General features: G+C 39.5%; 1 protein-coding gene across 4 annotated transcripts in view; it reads right to left on the reverse strand.

The window, feature by feature from the left end:
• peak1 (pseudopodium-enriched atypical kinase 1) overlaps positions 1 to 20,742 on the reverse strand; it is a 102,034-nt gene that overhangs the window by 53,052 nt on the left and 28,240 nt on the right. Inside the window, exon 3 of one of the 4 annotated variants that reach the window (XM_013910419.1) lies at positions 4,134 to 4,173. The exons of 2 other annotated variants lie outside the window; for them this stretch is intronic. The gene's annotated coding sequence lies outside the window, so the exon portion shown is untranslated. Of the gene's footprint in view, positions 1 to 4,133; positions 4,223 to 20,742 lie in introns of those variants that run through there. One more of the 4 variants, XM_005731409.2, reaches the window with a different exon arrangement.

Below are 20,742 nucleotides of genomic sequence, written 5' to 3' on the forward strand. Positions count from 1 at the left end.
AACATGATGACAACTGTCAACTCTTCTGTCTTGCTCAATCACATTTCAACAGAGCCTTATGAACCAGCGCACTCGTTTTGTTAAAAAAATATCCCAAACAACAACACTAGAAACTAAAGTACAAAACTGCTAGGTTTGATGGTTATGCTCCACTTAATTTAAGGGATTGCGACATAAGCCTGCATTAAAATGTAAGGCCTGTGTTTTTCTTAAATATGGTGTGTTCAATATAGTATAAGTCTGTGGTTGAGTACAAAGAAACACAGGAAGCTTTTACACAACAACATGGCTCAGTGGAACACCACAGACAAGTCGCCACTTAAATCCTGAGCTTAGCGGCACAGTTGACGCCACACGGGCTGAGAAATTTGCAACTGACACTAAACACGCAGGTCAGTCCGGCTAGCAGATTCAGTCATGTGAACAGTCAGTATAAAGCATTGTATGGTCCCCGGTATCATCTTTACTCTTTCGTTCTGTCATCCGGCTCTATGTTGCCTATATTTCCATAACAACTATCCACAAGTTACTCTGCATCTTGAGCGACAGGGCTGACTGGTCTTGAGCAGATCCCCACAGTGAACAGCCAGTGCTATTCCCTATTTAGGTGAATGGTAACATAGTAAGTGAGCTAGAGCTAAAAAAAAATTAAGAGTTCTCATATCAATCATGTAAGAAAACCCAACGGTATTTGTGTTTTTCCTCAAATGTTTTCACAGATCTTCTTACAATGTCAAAGACACACCAAATAATTAGCGCAACCAGTGTACAAGCAATTACTGAAACCTGTCAGAACAGTTTTTGGTTACATTCACAGATCTTTCTTGTAAGATGTCTGCTACTGACTGGCCTTTAACCGTTGAATAAGTAACAAAAAGTATTTCTCAAGACTGCAGCTTGAAGAAAGGAAGGTCTGGAACTCTCAATATGACAGTTTCTGGGAAAAATCCTAATCTTTTCAGACTGGCTCCCTTTCAAAAGTTGTCTAAAAAGAATCGCTCAAGATAAACATGTGGATTTTATGAATAAAACCTCAGTGTTTAGAGATCATTATGCAGCTCAGCTGTTCTCCTGAAGATAATGACTGATTTTCTGCCATCAGCTGATGCTCAAAGAATTTCTGATCTGGTCTTCTTAAAGAGCATGGCAGCACTTGACACAGCAGAAAGAAAGAAAAAAAAAAACCCTCCTTGTTGGCTAGCGCTCACTGAAAAGCACTGGCACAGCTCGAGATGGCTCAAGGCAAGACTTTGGGTGGGAGTTAAAATCACTGAAGTTTGGTTTTTTTTTAAATCTGAAATCATTCTGTATGATTTTTTTACAAATAAAAATAAGTATTTAGACTGTTTTGCCCTGGATGTGCGCATATCAAGATGACCTCAAAACTGGAAGGCTCATCAGGTCAAAGACTACTAGATTTATTTCACAGTCCAGATCCAGCAAGCAGGAGAATGTGTTCATCATCAATTTCTCAATATTGTAGCAGTCCATGTGCAAACCATTACTCACGTCGATTATACGTGCAGTGTTTTAGCACATAACTATCAAAACGCAACTTGAGTATTTGTGGAAATCTCCACACACAGAAAAGGGTCACCCGGAACATTTCACTACTCTTTGTTCCCCCAAGTAAACTTTGTCTTCTGTAGTTTTATTCATCAAATGACTTGCAAATTGAGTAGAAAATATAGTTAATACAAAGCAAAGTTTATGACTGATTTTCTCCTTTAAGCTTTGGTGTCCCCAAATTGCTCATTTGGAGCAATTACAGGCTTGCAGACCTTTGGCATTCCAGCTGTCAATTCACCCCTGAGAAAGTTTCTCCTACACTTCCTGCAGCGCCTCCAGCCAGTTGGATTGGTTGGATGGGCTGTTCTAATGTACCATAGCATAGAGCTGTTCCCACAGCAGCTCAGCTAACGTCAAACTACAGGTCAGTGCTAGCAATTTTATTACAGGCATAATACCAGTTAACTGTTTCTTCTCTGAACAGTTTGTGTACAGTTTAAAGACACGCTGTGGGCCACAGTCCTGATGTAAGCTCTAACCAAAGGACATGGGAGTGTATTACAAAATGCCTTTGCTGTTTGAGGTCAGTTTAATCTCATACAAATTTCTCACTTTACCACCACCCAAAGTCAACACGTCAACATCACCACATTTTTTTTCTGTTTCTTTAATGTTTATAAATTCACCAGATAACAGGACATTGGACCCTTTTCTGCTTTTCACTCATCTCTATAATTTTCTTCCTAAAGTCTGAGATCCTTTGCTCAAACCATGGCTGTGGCTTGCCCTGAGCTGTGGATAGCTTTAGTTTTAGCCACTTTGCCTTTGTTAGCCTCTTAAAAATGAGTTACTTAGGTGTCGGTTTAGGTCTGTTGTTATAGGCTAAAGTAACCCCCCCCCCCCTAATAAAATTAGAAAAATTAAATTAAAGGGCAACAATTGGAGGTTATTTTAAAAATATTATAATGCCACCAGACAGTTACCCAGCCATGACAAACAACTGAACTTTTCTCTGGCAGGAAGCTGTAAATGATTTCGATGGAAAAGTATGCAGATGACAGTTATGCAAGAAGAGACATGGGCTGCTGCTGCTAGCACTGCTAAGGTTAGCTCCACACTCCAAACTAATCTGACACTGCATGCAATGCAATACATGATATGAAGAAATGCACATTTCAGCACCATTTAAAACACCTCTTGATTATTAAGGAACATTAATCATGTTCCTTAATAATCCTTAATAATAATCTTAAGCACACATGCAGTATTATTATGAGCAGCGTTTAATGTTCTTATTATACTGGCTTCAATTTGCAATACTTCTTTTTGATTCGTCCTGTTACTGGTGACAAAAGGAGTTTGACAGTAAATTTCCATCTTGTGCAGATAAAGTGCTTTCATGTTATAAAATAAAGGAAGCTTCCTCTGCTCAATCTTGACAGTCACATCATATATAACATTAGCCTTTAATTCACCTGCGAGCCAGATGAAAATTTTGAGGTTGAATAACTTGTAATGCAGAGTCACTGCCCATTAAAATATATGTAAAGATATAAAGAGTCTAGAACTGTGCACAGGGATGTGGACTGAATTATAAACAAAATTACATTTCTTTGGGGTCAGGCTGTGCAACATCAGCTAAGACACAGATTTCTTCCTTAATAGAAAGAAATCTGCTAGAGGAGGACTGTGATTATCCAACACACAGAGCAAAAATAGTGACCAATAAACCACCAAACAAACATCAATCAGACAGAATTAGCATCATGACTCTCCTCCAAACACAGCTGAGCAAGTACTTTTATTCTTCACATTTGAGCAAACGGTTATTGAATCAGTCATTTCTCCACTTCAACAGAATGCTGGCTTTTTATTTAAAGTTTCATTAAAACTTCATTCATGCTAAAGAAAAAAAAAACTTTTACTACAGATGCCACTCCCAAGCAGACAGCAGAGCACTCTGATAAATAAAGAGGAGGGGACCCAAGGAGCAAAAAGCTCATGCACTTTAAATTGAATTATTTAATTAATTACTGAAATTTGTTTGCGATCAGTATATTGGCACTAATATTAAAATCAATTTTACAAGATAAATTCAACACTCATACGGATCAGACAAAAAATATCAGGAAGCAGAACATTAACCTTAATTTTTGACTTGTAAAGCTTACGTTACATGAACAGAAAAATGTAAAGCAGAACAGCAATGAGACACTGAAACTGTCTCATTGTGCAACTAAGAAGGCTGCAACTATTCCAGTGTATAAAGAGCTCTCATTAAAATGTGACCCAGCTTGTCCAAAGCCACACTTCCTTGCTTAATTAGAGGAAGAGTTTGGTCAAGCACCCAAACTCTCTTTTTTCCCCAAAAGCTTGACACTCAAGACGGGAGACGGTAATGATGCGCACTCTGGCTCCCTGCCTTTACTTCATCTGATCTGTCCCTTTGCTCACCCTCCTCTGTGGATCACCCTGTCCATCTGTGTTTCTGAGCACATCAGCATGCTAGCAAGCCTCTGCCATTCTGAGCAGACAGCAACAGTTGCTGAAGCCTTGGAGGATGTGAAGAGGAGAGAGTTGGGAGTGAACAACACCAACAACAAGAAAAACTGAGAACTACTTACAAAGCAGTGGTGTTTATCCGGTCAGTGGATGAGCAGACGACTGAGAGGGAGAGAGAGCTGCATAACTAATGGAGCAGAGATGAAGCCAGTGTATGAATGAGAGAGAAGGGAGGGACGCAGAGAGGAAAAGCTGGAGCGTAATGTGAGGAGCGAGGGAGGGAAGAGGTATGGGGGGGTTATGATGTGGGAGCCAAAACAGAACAGAAGAGAGGCAGAGAAAAGGAGACTGGTAGAGGAAAAAGAGAGGACACACATATGACAGTAAGAATGTAATCAGCTTGGCTTTTTACATTTAAAGAAGAGAAGGTGGAAAATAGAAAAAATGTGTAGAGGAAAAAAATGAAGAGGATGACAGCTAGAGGCAAGATAGACTTGGCCTTTCCCCCTTTTCTTTGAAGAAGTAATTCATATTCAGTCCCCAACGGTCCCGTTTTCCAGGCCAGCAAAGAACTCCTCATGTTGTTCAGGAAGATGATAAAAAAAAAAAAAAGGGAAGAAATTAGAGAATGAGGCTGAGCTGGATCCTCCCAGCAGAGTTGAATTCCCAAAGAGGCCTATCAAATTCATGATGCCTCTTAACCTTTACATTTTGCAGGCAGGGACAGAGTCGAGCAGCTGTCATCTTCCCCCCACATTGATATTGATTCCTTCATAGGCAACCTCTGGTCTGTTTTACAAATGTGATAGACGTTTCAGTAGCCAAACGGTTTGTATAGTGAATGAGTCTAGACTGTGAAAGTGATCTCCCCACTCTAAACAAGTACTATAAAATATTAAAAGACATGAACCAGTGAAGGAAATCAGTAACGCAGAAGAGTGCGACTTTTCAGTGTCCTGAGAATTTGGCGACCTCCAGTCGCCTCAGTTTCTATAAAATGTATTAATAGGTCAGTTAAATAAGCCATATTGAAACAAAATAACAACGAACAAAAAGAACTTAGGACAAAAAGTGAGGGAATCGGTGTTTGACTATTTCTTTAGTGTTTATTAGATTGGAGCCTGAAGAAACACTGGCAATTTATAGTTTATGTATTTAACAAACGCAAGCCTCAGCAGCATGTGGAAGAACCATACATAGCCACAACAGCCTGGCACCACCTCCTCATGCTCGTTACCAGCTTGGTCAACACACGATCACGCTGCCTCCACCAAAAACTGTCACCCTATCAGTGCAGGAATGAGCATAATGGTCTCTGCGTCTTCTCTACACTTTGATCCTATGATCCGGCTGCTGTAGGCAGAATCTGGACTTGTTGCTGAGCATAACTTCCCTTCATGTTTTTAGTTTGCCACCGCAAATGGGACTGACAGTGAAGGGCAGTTGTGGCAGATTCCTACATGCTGACAGGGTGAGGAAACTGTCCTTTTCTGATGTCTCATTCTTAGGACATGCACTTTGTCTGACAGGATCCTATATGGAACTTGGAGACGGTACTAGGACTTACGCCAACAAAACAACTTGGTTTGGCAGATAATCAGCTTGAAGTTTTCCTGTGGCACAGGCCCTGTCTAGATCATAGCATGACATGCCTGGAGCAGACACCAACTGACAGCTGTAGTACGGCCCATGCTCACAGGCACCTGATTAGCAGCACCTGGGGCACCAGGAGCTCAGAACAAGAGTCGGTAGCATAATAAGCTGTTTGGGATTGGCAGAGAAGATTTGGCAAGTTTTTCATGAGTGCTACCCACATACTCAACTCTGCTGCTCAACCCATAAATGCATTTTCGTTCCAAATATGGCACAATTTAAGGGGAAAAAAAAGGCTTTGCAGCAGGATAAGATTTATTTTCTTACCAAGTTTATATTTCATCGGTGGATTAGAGTACAGAGGTAGGACAGCAACTGTGTCCCAAGGTTTCAGAAGCCTACTAAAAATGTTCTGCCAAAGTATGAGCAACTTTTTTTTGTTATATTACTTGCAGTAAAACTATAGCAAAGTGTCTTCCTTACATTGAATAAAAATAAAATAACTTCTGATGATTCAAAGCTATGGATAATTATTCGAAGTCAAACTTGAAACCCATTTCCTCCAAAGCAGTAGCCTTAAGTACATCAGGCCCTTTGGCAAAAACCTCAAACTTGATATATACATTATTAATAAAATAATGTATAATGTATACATATTAATAAAAGCATACAATATCTGCATGCTTTTATTTGAAAATTCATTTCTAGGTCCAGAAAAGCGATTATCCACCCGACAGCTATGACAGGGGTGTCAAACTCATTTTAGTTTACAGGCTACATACAGTGCAATTCAATTTCAAGTGGGTTAAACCAGCACACCATTGCATAACATTTAAAAATAATATCTATATTTTTAAAGAAACTCTCTTTATAGTGTATAAAGCAGGTGATAAACAGTCTGAGAAGCTTTAAGAAAAATAAATGCTAAGAACATGTTTCAGTTTTTCTCACATTCAATCATAATAAAGAAAATCTGTCATAACTCAAAGAAATGCATCAGCATGGCTCCTCGGCCTAACAACGTTCCTCCAAAGTACCATGGCATGCCTTGAGTAATGTAAAACTGTAAAACTGAACATGTGTCAGACCTCTGGCTGATGAAATTAACCAATGCACCCACTGCAAAATACAGCGAAAAGCAAAAAAAAAATTATGCCTCAATTTTCTCCAATTATTCAACTTTGCAAGGCCATAACCACTGACCCCGCCTCAGCGCAGTGAACTCCCCTCAATCTTCAAGTAATACACAAAATGTCTACTCAATCAGCAAAAAGCAAACACCCACGCTAAGATCATGTTACCACTGGTTTCTCTTTAGGGGTTGTGACAAGGTAACCAGTTGCTTTTACTTCAACGTTCCTTGCCAAGTCAAATATTGTCAAAAGAATGGGAAGTCTTCAGCACGGCCATCAACACGTCAGCGACTCAAGAGTCCCAACCCATCAGTATATTCCATCGCCCAAATCCCTAGTTTGCAGTGCTGCCTCCACAGTAACTCATTTTTGTGAGACTTGCAAGACAGTTTAAATAAAATGGACGCTATGACTGTTTTAAAAGCAAAAACAGCTGAGAATTCTGACTGAACGTTCCTCACCATTTATATGATGTTTGTAAGAGAGACAGTTTCCTACCAGCTTTTTCCAGTGTTTAGTCTCAATGGCACAGCGCTACTAATTTAGCTTAAAGAGGCCATTTCCTATTGACCACAAAAGGTACTCTGCATGCAGATGTCAGTGCAGTTGGCAGCTGATGTGGTGAGGTCTACAGGGACCCATCATCTGTGCTCACATCTGGACCTTATGCCTTTTATATTCAAGGGCCAGGGTGAATTTTTAGATCAATCTAAGGACCAACAAGGGCATTGTTTGTAAAGAGAGACAAAAACTGGAACGTATTTTATGAAATTAGAACAGCTGTAGACATTTTTACAATGGGTTACAGTGTGGATAGGATTTAAGCTGTCACTGAAATATGTACTTTATGGCATGCACTTTATCATGAGATTAATAATCCGTAAATATTAAAACTGAAAGTGGAAAGGAGGAAACCCAAGTAAAACTCAGCCTTGGCAATTCTTAGGCTTTATTTCAAAGGTTGATCGCTTAAGTAATGGTGTGCAGAGAAGGCAAATAAAAAACAAAATGATAAAGCCAAGAATGGAGCCAGTAGGACAGAAGATTATAAATGAAATTGAGCCACAGAGTTGTCAGTAATTAACCACTCTCACAAAAAAAGAAGAAAAAAAGGAGAAAAAAAAATCTGAATCGAGCAGGAGGCCTTTGAAGCCTTTAAGGTCACTGACGCTCCTCTATCTCATGCATTAGATTAAAGATATCTCTAAGAAAGTATTGCTGATCTAAGAACTAAAATATGGCTAAGATAACACTTGGTGATATATATTTTTTTTCCAATTGCTCTTCATTGTAGCCGATAACGGCACTCATTATCCCTTGAAAGCCTACTAGGAGTAACCTTTGAAGATTTTTTCTGAACGTGTTCAAACACAGAGTGCTTCTATCACATTTCAGGCCTGTTTATTAAATAAAATGACTGAGTTTCCATCAGAAGTTGTCTTTGGCCATTTTATCATTATAGGTACAAGGGGGGTCATCAAATGTCATCCTGACGAATGCTTGTTCGATTAAAACTTGTAAGGGAATCTGACCTGCCTTTACTGTATAAAGCTTCCAATAACCTCCTTTTTTCCTTTTCTTTCAAATGTTACAGAAACTAAAACAACAAAGTTCTAATATGCTGGATTTTTTTGTTTCTATATTTTAAAGCAGATGTACTCCCAAGTTCAGAATATCGAGTGACTCTTGAATCTAACTGTTATACTCTAAAATACTTTATAGTATAAGTTTTAAGGAACACCTCATTTCTTTACATTTTCCTTCCGAGGAGCCAGACTTTGTCATTTGCTAAAGTGCTTCTGAGCAATAGTTCTCGAGGCTTTCTGAAAGTCTATTTTTCTTTGGACATTGACTGCTTCTTCTCTCTTTTTCCATGTTTTTTTTTTTTAATATTTTGAGCAACTTAACTTTACCCTATGAATCATTCAAACATAAAAAAGGCACCTTATTCTCGGGATGAAACCAGTGTTGTCTCTATGTATAACAGGCAACTCGGTAATGAACCATTTTTAAATGGCATCTTTAGGCACTTTGTTTCTAGCAGGTAGCAGTTACTAGCATTGTGGGATCATCTCGACAGGGAGCCGCACAAGCGGGAGCCAACATCCAAAGAAGAGCTCTGGGATATCCTTCAAGAAGTCTGAAAAACTTTTCCTGAAGACTACCTTTAGAAACTACAAGAAAGCTTGTCAAAGAGAGTTTGGACTGTATTGAAGTATAAGGGTGGTTCTACCAAATATTGATTTTCCAACATGTTTGAATTGTACAAAGTCTGTTTCACCTTATATGCTGCATTTCCATTTTTGTTTGCACGTTTCAGTAAATCCTGTTTTCAAATTGAAATATTAAGAAAGAAGGAGTGGTTCAAGACTTTTGCAAAGTCCTGTAAACCAGCCTGTGAGCATATTTGATGTTAAACGGTTTCCAAGAAAAATGCCTGTGGTTAGACACCATTATATGTATGGCCAACCTGCCATTAAGGTTTACCGCCTTTCATATGCGAACATTGTGTTTGTATGTGAGGAGCTGCTACTTGCATAAATATTGCTGTCATGTGTGTATTCACACGCAAACACCGTCCTTCCCTAACAGCTGTTTTTCATCACCACCCTCGCAAGTTTGCACATCTCCCGCTTCGTCATCCTCATATATCTTCATGTTTGTGTGCGTTTATCAGAGAGACTGAAGAGGGGGGGCAAAACTGGATCATCCATCGCTCTGTCCTTCACCATCAGCTGCCCAGTTTCCAGACGGAAAGACTCAAGCGATCACAGATTTGTCACTATAATGACTTCATTTTTACATGTTGTGTTGCAGCAATAAAAGAGGTGATGGATGTGAGCCATGACACATTCTTTTTCTCAATGGCAACTTACCCACCACCTGAATAAATCAGTTTTTTTTTATTGAGTTGTTGGATCATAAAGTCTATTTTAACAGCACAGTGAATAACAAGGTTTAGCTATCAATCAATAATTTCAGGGAAAAAAGAGGGAGGGGCTAAGGCATGGCTTGGCTCTGTTAGTTATGTGTACATGTTTCTCTTGAGCGTATAGAAGAAAGGGTGGACTGAATCTCATAATCTCTCTTATTTATTTTTTTGGCAATTTCTGACATTCCAGAGTCATGATTTGATGGGATTTGGTGAGGCAGTGATGTATTCCCAGGTCTGCTGAAAATTCACATCTCCATCCAATGGAGTGTGAGATGCTGTTATAGATTAGTGTGTCCCACTGCATTACAGTCTCGTCAATCAACAGTGGCAGCAAGGGGAATCTGTGGGGGTACCCACTCTGTGAATAACAGGTTCAGCTCTTTGTCTTATTGTGGTGTATTTCACCAAAGAATTCCTGTATAAAATAATTCTGTCTCAGTAAAAACATGAAGCCCTTTAGTTTTTTTTTCAGTCATGGCCCCAGTAAAGGTTTGAGGAATACTAAAAAATATATAAAAGGGGGGCCAGAGTCGACTTCCTCTACTGAGAAGGCTAGAACCTTCAACCCCAGCAGGATCATGTTGCATATGATGTATTACTCCGTGGAGACGAGTGTGGCCTTTCATGCAGCTGTGTGCTCAGACAGGGGGCCGTAAGTATTTGATGCCAACAGACTTTAACACATCAGGAAGGCTGGTTCTTTTCTTGGAGCTTAACTAGAGACTCTGGTGGATGTGTCTGAGGGGAGTATACTCAAGAGACTTCTCAGCATCAGGCACAATTCCTCTCATCCTATTCATGGCTCCCTGGTAAGACACAATGAACACGAGGAAAAAGACTCATCACCCTAACACTACAGGAGATGTTTTCTCCCTGTGGCTAACAGGCTCTATAATCCCTCCAATTTCTGTAGGGGGGGACTTTATAATATAACATCAACACAGAACTAGCACTACTTTCTTGTAGTACTATAGACAAAAAAAAAAGCCCAGCAGTCTTGTAGTTTATAGTATTTTAACCATCTTTTTTATTATTATTTAAAGTATCAGATTAATTGTACTCTATCCTTGCACTGAGCATGATATGGCACAGGAACTACACGCTGAAGTGATGTTATAAGATACAAATGAATATCAACAGTCTGGTATGAATTGCAGTAACTATGGAGGAATGGAAAAATGTTCCAACCCCAGTAGAGCGAGAAGGACGAAGAAACAGTTGAGCTTCTTGGCTTGCTCTCACCCCCTGTGCTTTCCTTTCTCACTGCTGCCAGTAGGCCAGTAGGGATCTTCATTCCAGTTCTGTTCTGAGCCCATCCAGAGCCACTCCAGATAGGGAACCAGCCCAGGAGGCAAACATCTTCCAACAATGATGGACGGCGTGGATGAGATAAAGCAAGGCCACTAAGAATTCATCCAAAAACAACATGAGCGATAGGAGAATAGGTATGGTATGGAGGGCGCATTTAAGCATCAGCAACAGTATTCTTTTTTCTACACTGTATGTGAAAACAGGAAAAATATGTTTCAAGTTCCACAGCTGTTTATCTGTGGCAGGAATGTCACCCTTTGGCATAGGATCACGTCAGATGACGTCTTTGAGCCGTTCTCTGCTTTTTCATAATCGCTGAAAATGTCTGCGAAAGGAAAACGCAGGGCTGAAACTCCGATCCCTGAAAACATTCCCAGCCTCACCCACCCCCTCCCGAAACCCCCGTATGTGCCTATCAGTTTGCAACATTCTTTGCTTTTCCATTCTGCTTTTCTTCTTCAGCTCCATGGATAATAATTATTAACAGGATCAAAGCATAAGAAAGGGCTTCTGCATCAGAGAGGTTGAGCTCGGGGAGCTGGGTGACTAAAAGCGATAGCAGCAAAGTACTGAATTGTTTTTGCCACTATATGCAACCCTGAAAGATTTCACTAATACTTGTTTAAGTCAGAAATGGTTTAGATTTTTCTAAGGAAAATCAATTCATACTTGTGCTTAGATTCTCATGATTTGTATTACCACACCATGTCTCATATAACCTTTCTCAGTTTTTCTGAACTGAGAAAATTATTATATTGCATTACATTTCATATATGCCACTAGTACATCATTTTTGAGGTAATTCAACTCCACACAAGCCACTGTACAGTAGTACTGAAAAGTAGTAAGAGTACTGAAAATTAATTGAAATGAATATTTCACATGGCCATTGGCGACAAAACCCACTGAATCCCTCGTGCTTTAAGGGGGAAGGACAGTGTTAGAAGGCAACGACTACAGATTAGCTCAGATGACACATTTCCCTGAGCAAGAGGAAGGCATCGTGTCATAAAATATTCAAGACGGGGATATTTGATAGCCTAACCTGAGTACAGAACATAAAGCTCTAAGAGTGATTAAATGGTGCAATACCAATCTGTGACCATAAAGTCAGAGTTTAAGTACGCATAAATGGGAAACAGCTTAAAACCCCATTATCTTTCAAGGAAACAATGAGACCTATGAGAAAAGGAGGGGGAATCCAAAGGGTACAGAGTAACTTTGAAAAGATTAAGCTAGAGGAGAGATTGTCTCAAAAATATAAATTCAATATTGTCTTAATGCATGCTTAATCATCCAGGTAAGGAAATCCCCAAAAGTTGATTCTGTTCATCTGGACGCAGCGTTTTCAGTGGGAGAAACGTTTCGTCACTCATCCAAGTTCTTCTTCAGTCTCAGCTGACTGCAGGTTTCCCAACCTTATGAACAGTACCTTTACACAATTACTGAAACTAACACCACTGACGAACAACATGCTGTGAGGTCAGTTTCTTGATCATTAAATATGCTAATTGTCAGTGCATTGATCAACAACCACTGTTCATTGATCAAGACCATTGGCCATGAGTAGCATTAACAGAGAGATTGGAAATGGCAACACTAACAGCATTATAAGATATTGAAAGATTTAAACTTAGGCCCTCTCTGCAATTCAGAGATGGTCTCTGTACGCTGTTAAGTTCAAGAAGGATTGGCGTGATTTATACATCGGCGAAACCAAACAACCTTGGGTAATCGGATGGCACAACTCAGAAGAGCTAACTCATCAGGCCAGGACTCTGCAGTCTATTTACACCTACAGGCCAGTGGACACTCTTTCAATGATGAGGATGTACACATCCTGGACAGGGAGGAACGCTGGTTTGAGTGCGGAGTCAAGGAGGCAATTTACGTGAAAAGGTAAGACAATTTCTGAAGTCTTGGATGAGTGATGAAAAATTTCTCCCACTGAAAACGCTACGTCCAGATGACCAGAATCAACTTTTTGGTAAATTGAATATTAAGCATTTTCTGAAGCTTGTCTCCTCTGTCATATTACCATTGTTTACTGGAATTTGATCAATTATCTGGTTAGAAAAAATCTATACCCTCCTCTCTCACGGAATACAATACAGAATCTGCCAAATGCAATCCAATAAACATGGAAACAGTCTATCATGTCACTGCACATTCTGCAAAACACCCAAAAGTAAGTCTTGAGTGAAGGTTTATTCACATTTTATTTAGTATATTTTTATCTCCATGTCTGGTTATAATTCACTTTCCAAAATAGTGCAGGATAAAACATTTTCCAAATCTGCGAGGTGAAGTCTGTCTGTCTGCTATTCAAGATCTCATCTGTTCTGTGTGGAAAGAAACTTGTGAAGTGTGTTAGAGCTGACTCTCAATCAAAGAGTCAGCTCAACTGCTAGAAACAGAATAGCATTAGAAATGGATATTAGCACTGATCTCCCAATCTGATTTAATATGCATTTAAAAAGTGCAGAATCCGTACAATCCAATGCAATTCAATTACATAAACTAAATGACAATAAATAACAATGTTGCATAAAGTATTTACATGTAGAATCAATTTCTTCCACAGGTGACAACGTTCACTAAACTTCCACAGCCATATATCTTAAAGACAGAAGTAATATCTTTCAATCAAAGACACTCTGATCAGTGACCAGAGCCTTTTTTTTTTCCGGTGTATCTCTCAACAGTAATTGCGATATCTGGACCGGCTGTGAGAAAGCGAATCATCTTGGACCAAGACAATTATAGTCAGGTAGTAGATACAAGTCTACCCATCAAGACTGACTCGTGAAAAAACAAACTGAAAAAGTGACGGAGAATTAGGCACCCAGGAAAATGAAAGCAAGTGGCCTGGTCTGATAAAGCACTATGTGGAAGGTGGGTATACATTTGCATAGCTTAGGCTGGGAAAAGATCACATCGTTATTCACTGTGGGGAAAAAGGCAAGTCGGTGACACGCTTAGAAATATATTTTTACCTTAGTTCATGGCATTCATGTGGATTTTACTTTACCGTGCAGGATCTTACATTTTTGGACATCACATACAGTACACTCCTTTTATGGCACCAGCATTACCTGATTGCAGCAGCAACCTCTTTTAGCAAGATAATACACCCCGTCACACCATAAAAACTGTTCACAAAGGGCTGGAGGAGCATGACAAAAAGTGCAAAGTGTTGACTTCTCCTTAAAAGTCCCCTGATCATTGACATCTGCGGGATAGGTTTGAATAACAAGTCAAATCCATGCAGAATCCACCTTGCAAACTTCAGGACTTGTAGCATCTGCTGCTAATGACTTGGTACAAGATAATGGACAAAGAGAGACAGAGACGGACCTACAAAATACAAGGATGGTAGGCCTATTGTTGTGACAATAACAGAGGCTTTGAAACCCATGTTATCATCATAGTCATGTGACATTATTCAGTGTTACAAAAAGCCAGCAACATGCTGTCACAAAAAAACCAGCACATGCTTTGTTGTCTGTACTTGCTGACAAGCCCATACTAAAGATGCACATGCACAGAGTATTGTTATTCACAAAAAACTTCAGAACAGAAAAGTGTAAACGAGCTGTCATTATCTGAAGTCAAACCCTCCTGATTTGTTTAGATCTCCCTCCCACAGAATTTCTCATTTCTGCGCATTAGTAAAACACTTTGTTTTCCTACATGCCGTTACTTTTCAGAGAAATCAGTCACTGGAAATGTATCCTTCTTCTCAACTTCCACAACAAGGGCACATTTCACACTGATACTAACACTCAAAGCAACAACAGTCGGGAGAGGTGAACGAGAGGAAGAGGGGAGGGAGGGATAACAGGAAAGGGGAAGAATAGGTCATGATTGTTAAGTGCAGAATAATGCTCTCTGCAGAGCAGGCTCATGTTGGCTTCCTGTTCTAGCTGATTGCAGCAGGTCTCTGAGGACCTGTGTTAGACCAAATACGTGATAAGAACTTCTGAAGGGCCCACTAAGACAGACAAACACACACATGGAGCAAGAGACTCAAAAAAGGCAGACAGACATAGGGCAGAAAGCTAATCGACATAAAAATTAAAAAAAATACAAAGAAATGGCAAACGGAGGAATGAAGAAACGAGGGGGGAATAGTAAAACATAGCACAGTACAGTGCAGACATTTAAGAACAGGAGCCTTGTTTCATATTATTTAGCCTGTATTGCACCATGTGTCTTCTTCAATTTCCTAATTACACATAGTCTTCCCTCTGGAACTTGAGGATGGGTGGCAGTGAACCTCCATAGTTTCATTGCAAGGCTTTGTTAGGTACACCTTGCTGCTTCTGAGCTATTTCAGAAGTGTCTTAATTCTTTGCGGCACAGACTCAACTCAGCTGGAAGCATTCCTCAGAGATTTTGATACCATTTGACACGATAGCATCACACAGTTGCTGCAGATTTCCTGGCTGCACGTCCATCAGGCGAATCTCCCGTTCCACCACATCCTGGATATTTTTTTTTTTGTTTCTGACCATTCTCTGTGAACCCTAGAGATGGGTCTGTGGGAAAATCCCAGAAGATCAGCAGTTTCTGAAATACTTAGACCAGCCCGTCTGGAACCAACAATGAAAAAAAAAGAAAACAAAAAAAACCCAAACCTGAAAATGTCCCCTAAATCTCTTTTCTTGCCCATTCTGATGCTCGGTTTAAACTTCAGCAGATCATCTTGACCATGCCTAAATGCACTGAGTTACAGTCATGTGATTGGCAAATTTTTTACTTAAGTTAACAAGCAGTTGAACAGATGTACTGAAAGTGGAACTGTTATATGCGCCATAAAAGACATATTGTCCTAGATGTGCAGATCTTCGCCCTCTATTATAAAACTGGTTGTAGGATCCATATTAAAGTAACACATGGCAAAAAGAAAATGAAATCTGCATCAATAAACTACTCAATGCTAATTTTGTGATGGTTTAGCAAATTGCACCCGGCACACCTGCACAACTGACCGTAAATGCTCAATTCAAACTCCTCAGAAGTGCTGGAGTGCATATTTTCCCAGTAGGAGAAAAGAAAATTCCACTTTAATTCCACCATGCAGTGCATTGGTGTTTCACTTTTAGGTGGCTAGAAAAGGCAGAGTCACCACAACACACTTGTAGCCTCTGGAAAATGCCATGTTCTGTCAAAAGTTCTTCTAAAAACTGCTTCAAATTACAGTGAGAGAAATATTCATATTCACGAAAGTTACCACTAACGACTATTATTTATTACTCTTAAGAAACTGACACAGATTGACTAACATCACAGTATCAGTTTGTGTTTGATCAAAAATGATTCGGGACATTTAAGTTTCATAACTGGAGAAAGGTAAGCCAGACTTCCCTCATGTCATCATTTGGCCAGACTTCCTCCTCTGAGTGTCTGGAAATGTGGGGTTGAGACAACACTTTCACAATAGTCAAATATTCATCCATCCATTCTCTTCCGCTTATGCTTATCAGGGTCATGGGGGGTGCTTGAGCCTATCCCAACTACCACTGGGCAGGAGGGCAGGATGCAGCCTGGACAGGTTGCCAATCTGACGCAGGGCTAACACAGAGACTCAGACAACCATTTGCACTCACATTCACACCTATGGGCAATTTAGAATCACCGGTTCCACAATAGTCAAATAATGAATCACAAAAATAAATGGTTAAGATTAGAGCGGGTCTGCTAAAACAGAGAGGTAATTGTGGAGATGCAAATGTTCCAAAGCACAAACAAACTCAAACTAATCTTGCTGAAAAGTGCCAAGTTTGCAGTGTGAGTTTAATAAATGGAGTAATGCATAATCTCTGCTATCACTCGGAATTCTTCATGCCATAAAAACTCAGTCTGCCTGTGACATTTAAACAGGAATGGATATTTATTCCATAAAAGGGAGAAGGACGACAGCTGAGGTGAAAAGCACTGAGAAGGCGCGTCATTATGTCACTTTCTGAATGCTCATTAAAAAGTCACATGGCTGCCTCCAAGCAGAATACTTCACCCTTATGATGAGCGCTAGAAATGTGATGACTGAGCCCTCACAAGAAGCAGCAAGACATCAAAATCCATCAGTGCTGCTTCCAATGCATAGAAATGAAGTCATTATAAAAGTGAGCAAAGGCAAGCCCTGCTGTGTTTTTATAGCCCTGTGCTGCTCACTTCTATTTTTAGGCTGTCAGGCCCAAATTAGCTCTTTGAAGTGTAATTCGTAACACTCACAAGGTACCAAATAACGAGACAAGTAAGTAGTAGTTATGCTGCTGATCAGCAAGAGCAGGATCATGAATTTGAGCCGTGCTGTAGGCAAACAGAGTAAAAGAAAATCGCATTACATGTGTTTACGTCAAGACGATAGACAGGCTAGCTAAGAACGCTGTCTTCTCATTCATTTTTAGTATTACATTAGTATACAAAGGATAAGCACTTTAAAAATACTGCCTCAGATCATTATATTATCCAACTTATAAGTCTAAAGTTGGATAAGTTGCAAACAACTTATACCACTACCTTTGTTAGAACATTGCTAAAGCCCCTGTATATGCTCATTCTGAGCCTGGAGTGATGCACTCTGATGCTGCTCACACATGAATGCCAGTCTGCAGAGAAAATATTTCAACTCTACCAGCCTTGCATTCCATCAACAGCTGAGCTTGTAAGAAACATGCAGCAACAGGACGCCACAGCCTGAACCACGGATCAGGCGATGAAGGCTTTAAAAGCCAGATCACATTGCAACCTGACAGGTTTTTGGTGGGGGGATTCATAACAACGCCACCGTGGACTGCGGTAAATTTTTACCCATTTAAAAGTCATGATGAGCTTAAGAGCTGTCATATGACCATAATCGTTTGAAATTGACTCTTTAATAGGTGAGTCACACTTCTAGACGCTGCATTGGCACTTTACTCCTGACAAAAACGTGAGAAAATACAGCAAAGCGCTACAAGCCACAGATACTAAGTCAAATGCGTATCTGCGTGAAGAAAACAAAGCTGGCGAGTGAGCTGCTGCTTCTACATTTAGCACAGAACTGCGACTAATGATCCTTGAACTGAATTAATGAGGAAATTAGGCATGCCCCATGCACCACGATATCTCTCAAATATAAGCCTGCCGCTATTTTTGATGTTAGTTTTCCATTTAGTCTTCCTTGTTAAACCCTCAAAATACTGATCCTTACAGTATGGTGTTCTTGACAAGTTCAACCTGGGCTATCCAAACAGTAGCAGGTGAGTAAACGGAGTGGGAGTAGGGGGTATTTCTATTAAACTAGGACAGGGTGAAGAAAAAGTTGGTAAATAGGGGAGGAAAGCTTGTCACAGTCATGCTTATTTACTGTTCTACTTACTAGATGTAATATCACCATCAAAATCAGACTTGCATTAATCTATATCATAGACATAATCTATGACAGTAACATCTGTGTAAGCTACTTGCCTCATCTTCCTTCATGAAAGCGCTCTCCTTGAATACAACTGCAATCATTCCTGCTCTGCTCTATAGACTGGTCATAGTTCTGAAATCACTTTCACTTTTTTGTAACGCTTACTCTAGACTATATCTTATTTCACTCAAAGTTATTTATATTTATATCAAAGTTATAGTTATTTTTTTCACCTTGATGGGATACTGAATGAGATATTATATTTCTGGACAATTTTTTTAACCCTGTCCCACTTTTCTCTTCTAAAATAGTTTCTCCCCTGTATCCCTGCCAAGCTCTAAAATCTAATTTCACTTTGGCCATTTGGCATGAGAAGACAGATTTGGCTCTGTGGGCCTCCTGGCAAGAGGTAACACACACCATTTCTAAAGAAAGGGGACAGACTATCAATCCATGGAGGGAAAGTTATTACCTTGTGACACACGAAGGAAACAATCATAATATTAGCATTTATGAGGTGCAACAGAGGAATTTACTTCTTTCACAGCAGACGTGGAACCTTCTTTCACGATCAATGAGAATTTGTGATCAATGCAGGAGCTTTTATCACTCTGACAAAAGTTTCATATTCATTTAAATACTTTAGTTTGCCTCTGGCTATTCACTTAAATTGCCAGCGTGGCCTGCAGTTACAAATCTTGACACTGACAGTTAACTTTGCAGAGAGAATCAATGATCTCCAAACTATCTGCTTTGTGTAAATCTCTTTAATACAGATTTTTTGACTGGAAGCATTAATGGTGGAGGTCGACCCTCAGTCAATATTATTTCGATGGCAATCATTATTATGACAACAATCTTGCTTTCCCTCTTCAGTTGGAGATCAAAGAAGTTTGCAGTTATTGATTTTAAAGAGACAGGCCTATATTTTCCATTATTTAAACTGACTTCATGCCTAAGCTGCATCTCAACCAAAATATAAAACACACTGTATGTATTTGACATCAAGACGTTTATATTTTTCTCGCAGATCAGGGATAACATCATCATCATTGACAGGTGAAGTGAATAACACTGCTACATCAGGGAGCAAATAAACATTTTGTTCTCATAGTTGATGTGTTAGAAGGAGGAAAAATGGACATATGAAGGATTTGTTCAAGTTTAAAAAGAGTCAAACTGTGATGCCTAGTTGACTGGGTCAGAACATCTTCAAAGCTGCAGCTCTTGTGAGGTGTTCCTAGTCTGTAGTGGTTAGTATCTATCAAAAGTGCTCTAAGGAAGGAATAGTGTTGAACCAGGGGCAGGGTCATGGGCAGGCAAGAAAAACAGACGGAATTTGGGAGTAAAGGTTGGCCCATGTGGTCCGATCCAAAAAAACGAGCTACTGTAGCTCAGATTGATGAAAAAGTTCATGCTGGTTCTGACAGAAAGGTGTCAGAATTCACAGAGCATCACATTTTGTTGTGTGTGGGGCCGCAGACCAGTCGGGGTTCCCATGTTGGGCCCTGTGTACCGCTGAAACCACCAACAATGGCAGGTGAGTATGCTAAACCATGGAACAACAGAAGAAGATGGCTTGGTCTGATGAATCTCATTTTCTTTTACATCACATGGATGGCACCTGGCACCAGGTAGTGAGATGCTTTGGGGAATGTTCTTCTGGGAAACCTTGGATTCTGTCATCCATGTGGATGTTACACATACCACCTATTAGGGCTGCTCGATTATGGCAAAAATGATAATCACGATTATTTTCACTGAAATTGAGATCACGATTATTTGACGATATTTATTTAACCCTTTAAGACCTACTATAGAACCAAGTCCGCCAGAGCTTATATTATTTTTTTACATGTTGTAGTGCCATTGGGAGCATTTCAAGTTGCTATACATCAATACAACTGTTATAGCCCATATTTTAATAATATGTATGCATTAAGTCCATAGTAACTACATTAATTGCAAAAAAGTGCAATAAACTACAAAAAAAATTGAAAATCATTTTTGTTTTTGTTTTTTTACATATATTTCTACTTGGAGAAATTTAAGAGGTTTATCCCTCAAAGCTTTAAATGCAAAAAATAGTTTACAACAACAGGAGATTTATTTTGAGTGTCTTCATAGTTTTATTTTGGAGATAAAGCAATTTTTATATACTGCAGGAAAAACAAAAAAACAATCCTATGATTCAAATTTGCAAAGAAAACAGCATGCGCATCAAAATAAACTATTTTCAGCAGTGCAATTCGAGTTCTAAGCATCACAGAAACTATTCAGAAACGTCAAACATGACTTATAAAAACACCAGTATAGGTTTTTAAGGCCTACAAGTAAAAAACTACATTTTCCGCGAA

The sequence above is a fragment of the Pundamilia nyererei genome, unplaced genomic scaffold (genome assembly GCF_000239375.1).
Source record: "Pundamilia nyererei isolate P.nyererei 1_Seehausen unplaced genomic scaffold, PunNye1.0 scaffold00043, whole genome shotgun sequence".
Lineage (NCBI taxonomy): Eukaryota > Metazoa > Chordata > Actinopteri > Cichliformes > Cichlidae > Pundamilia > Pundamilia nyererei.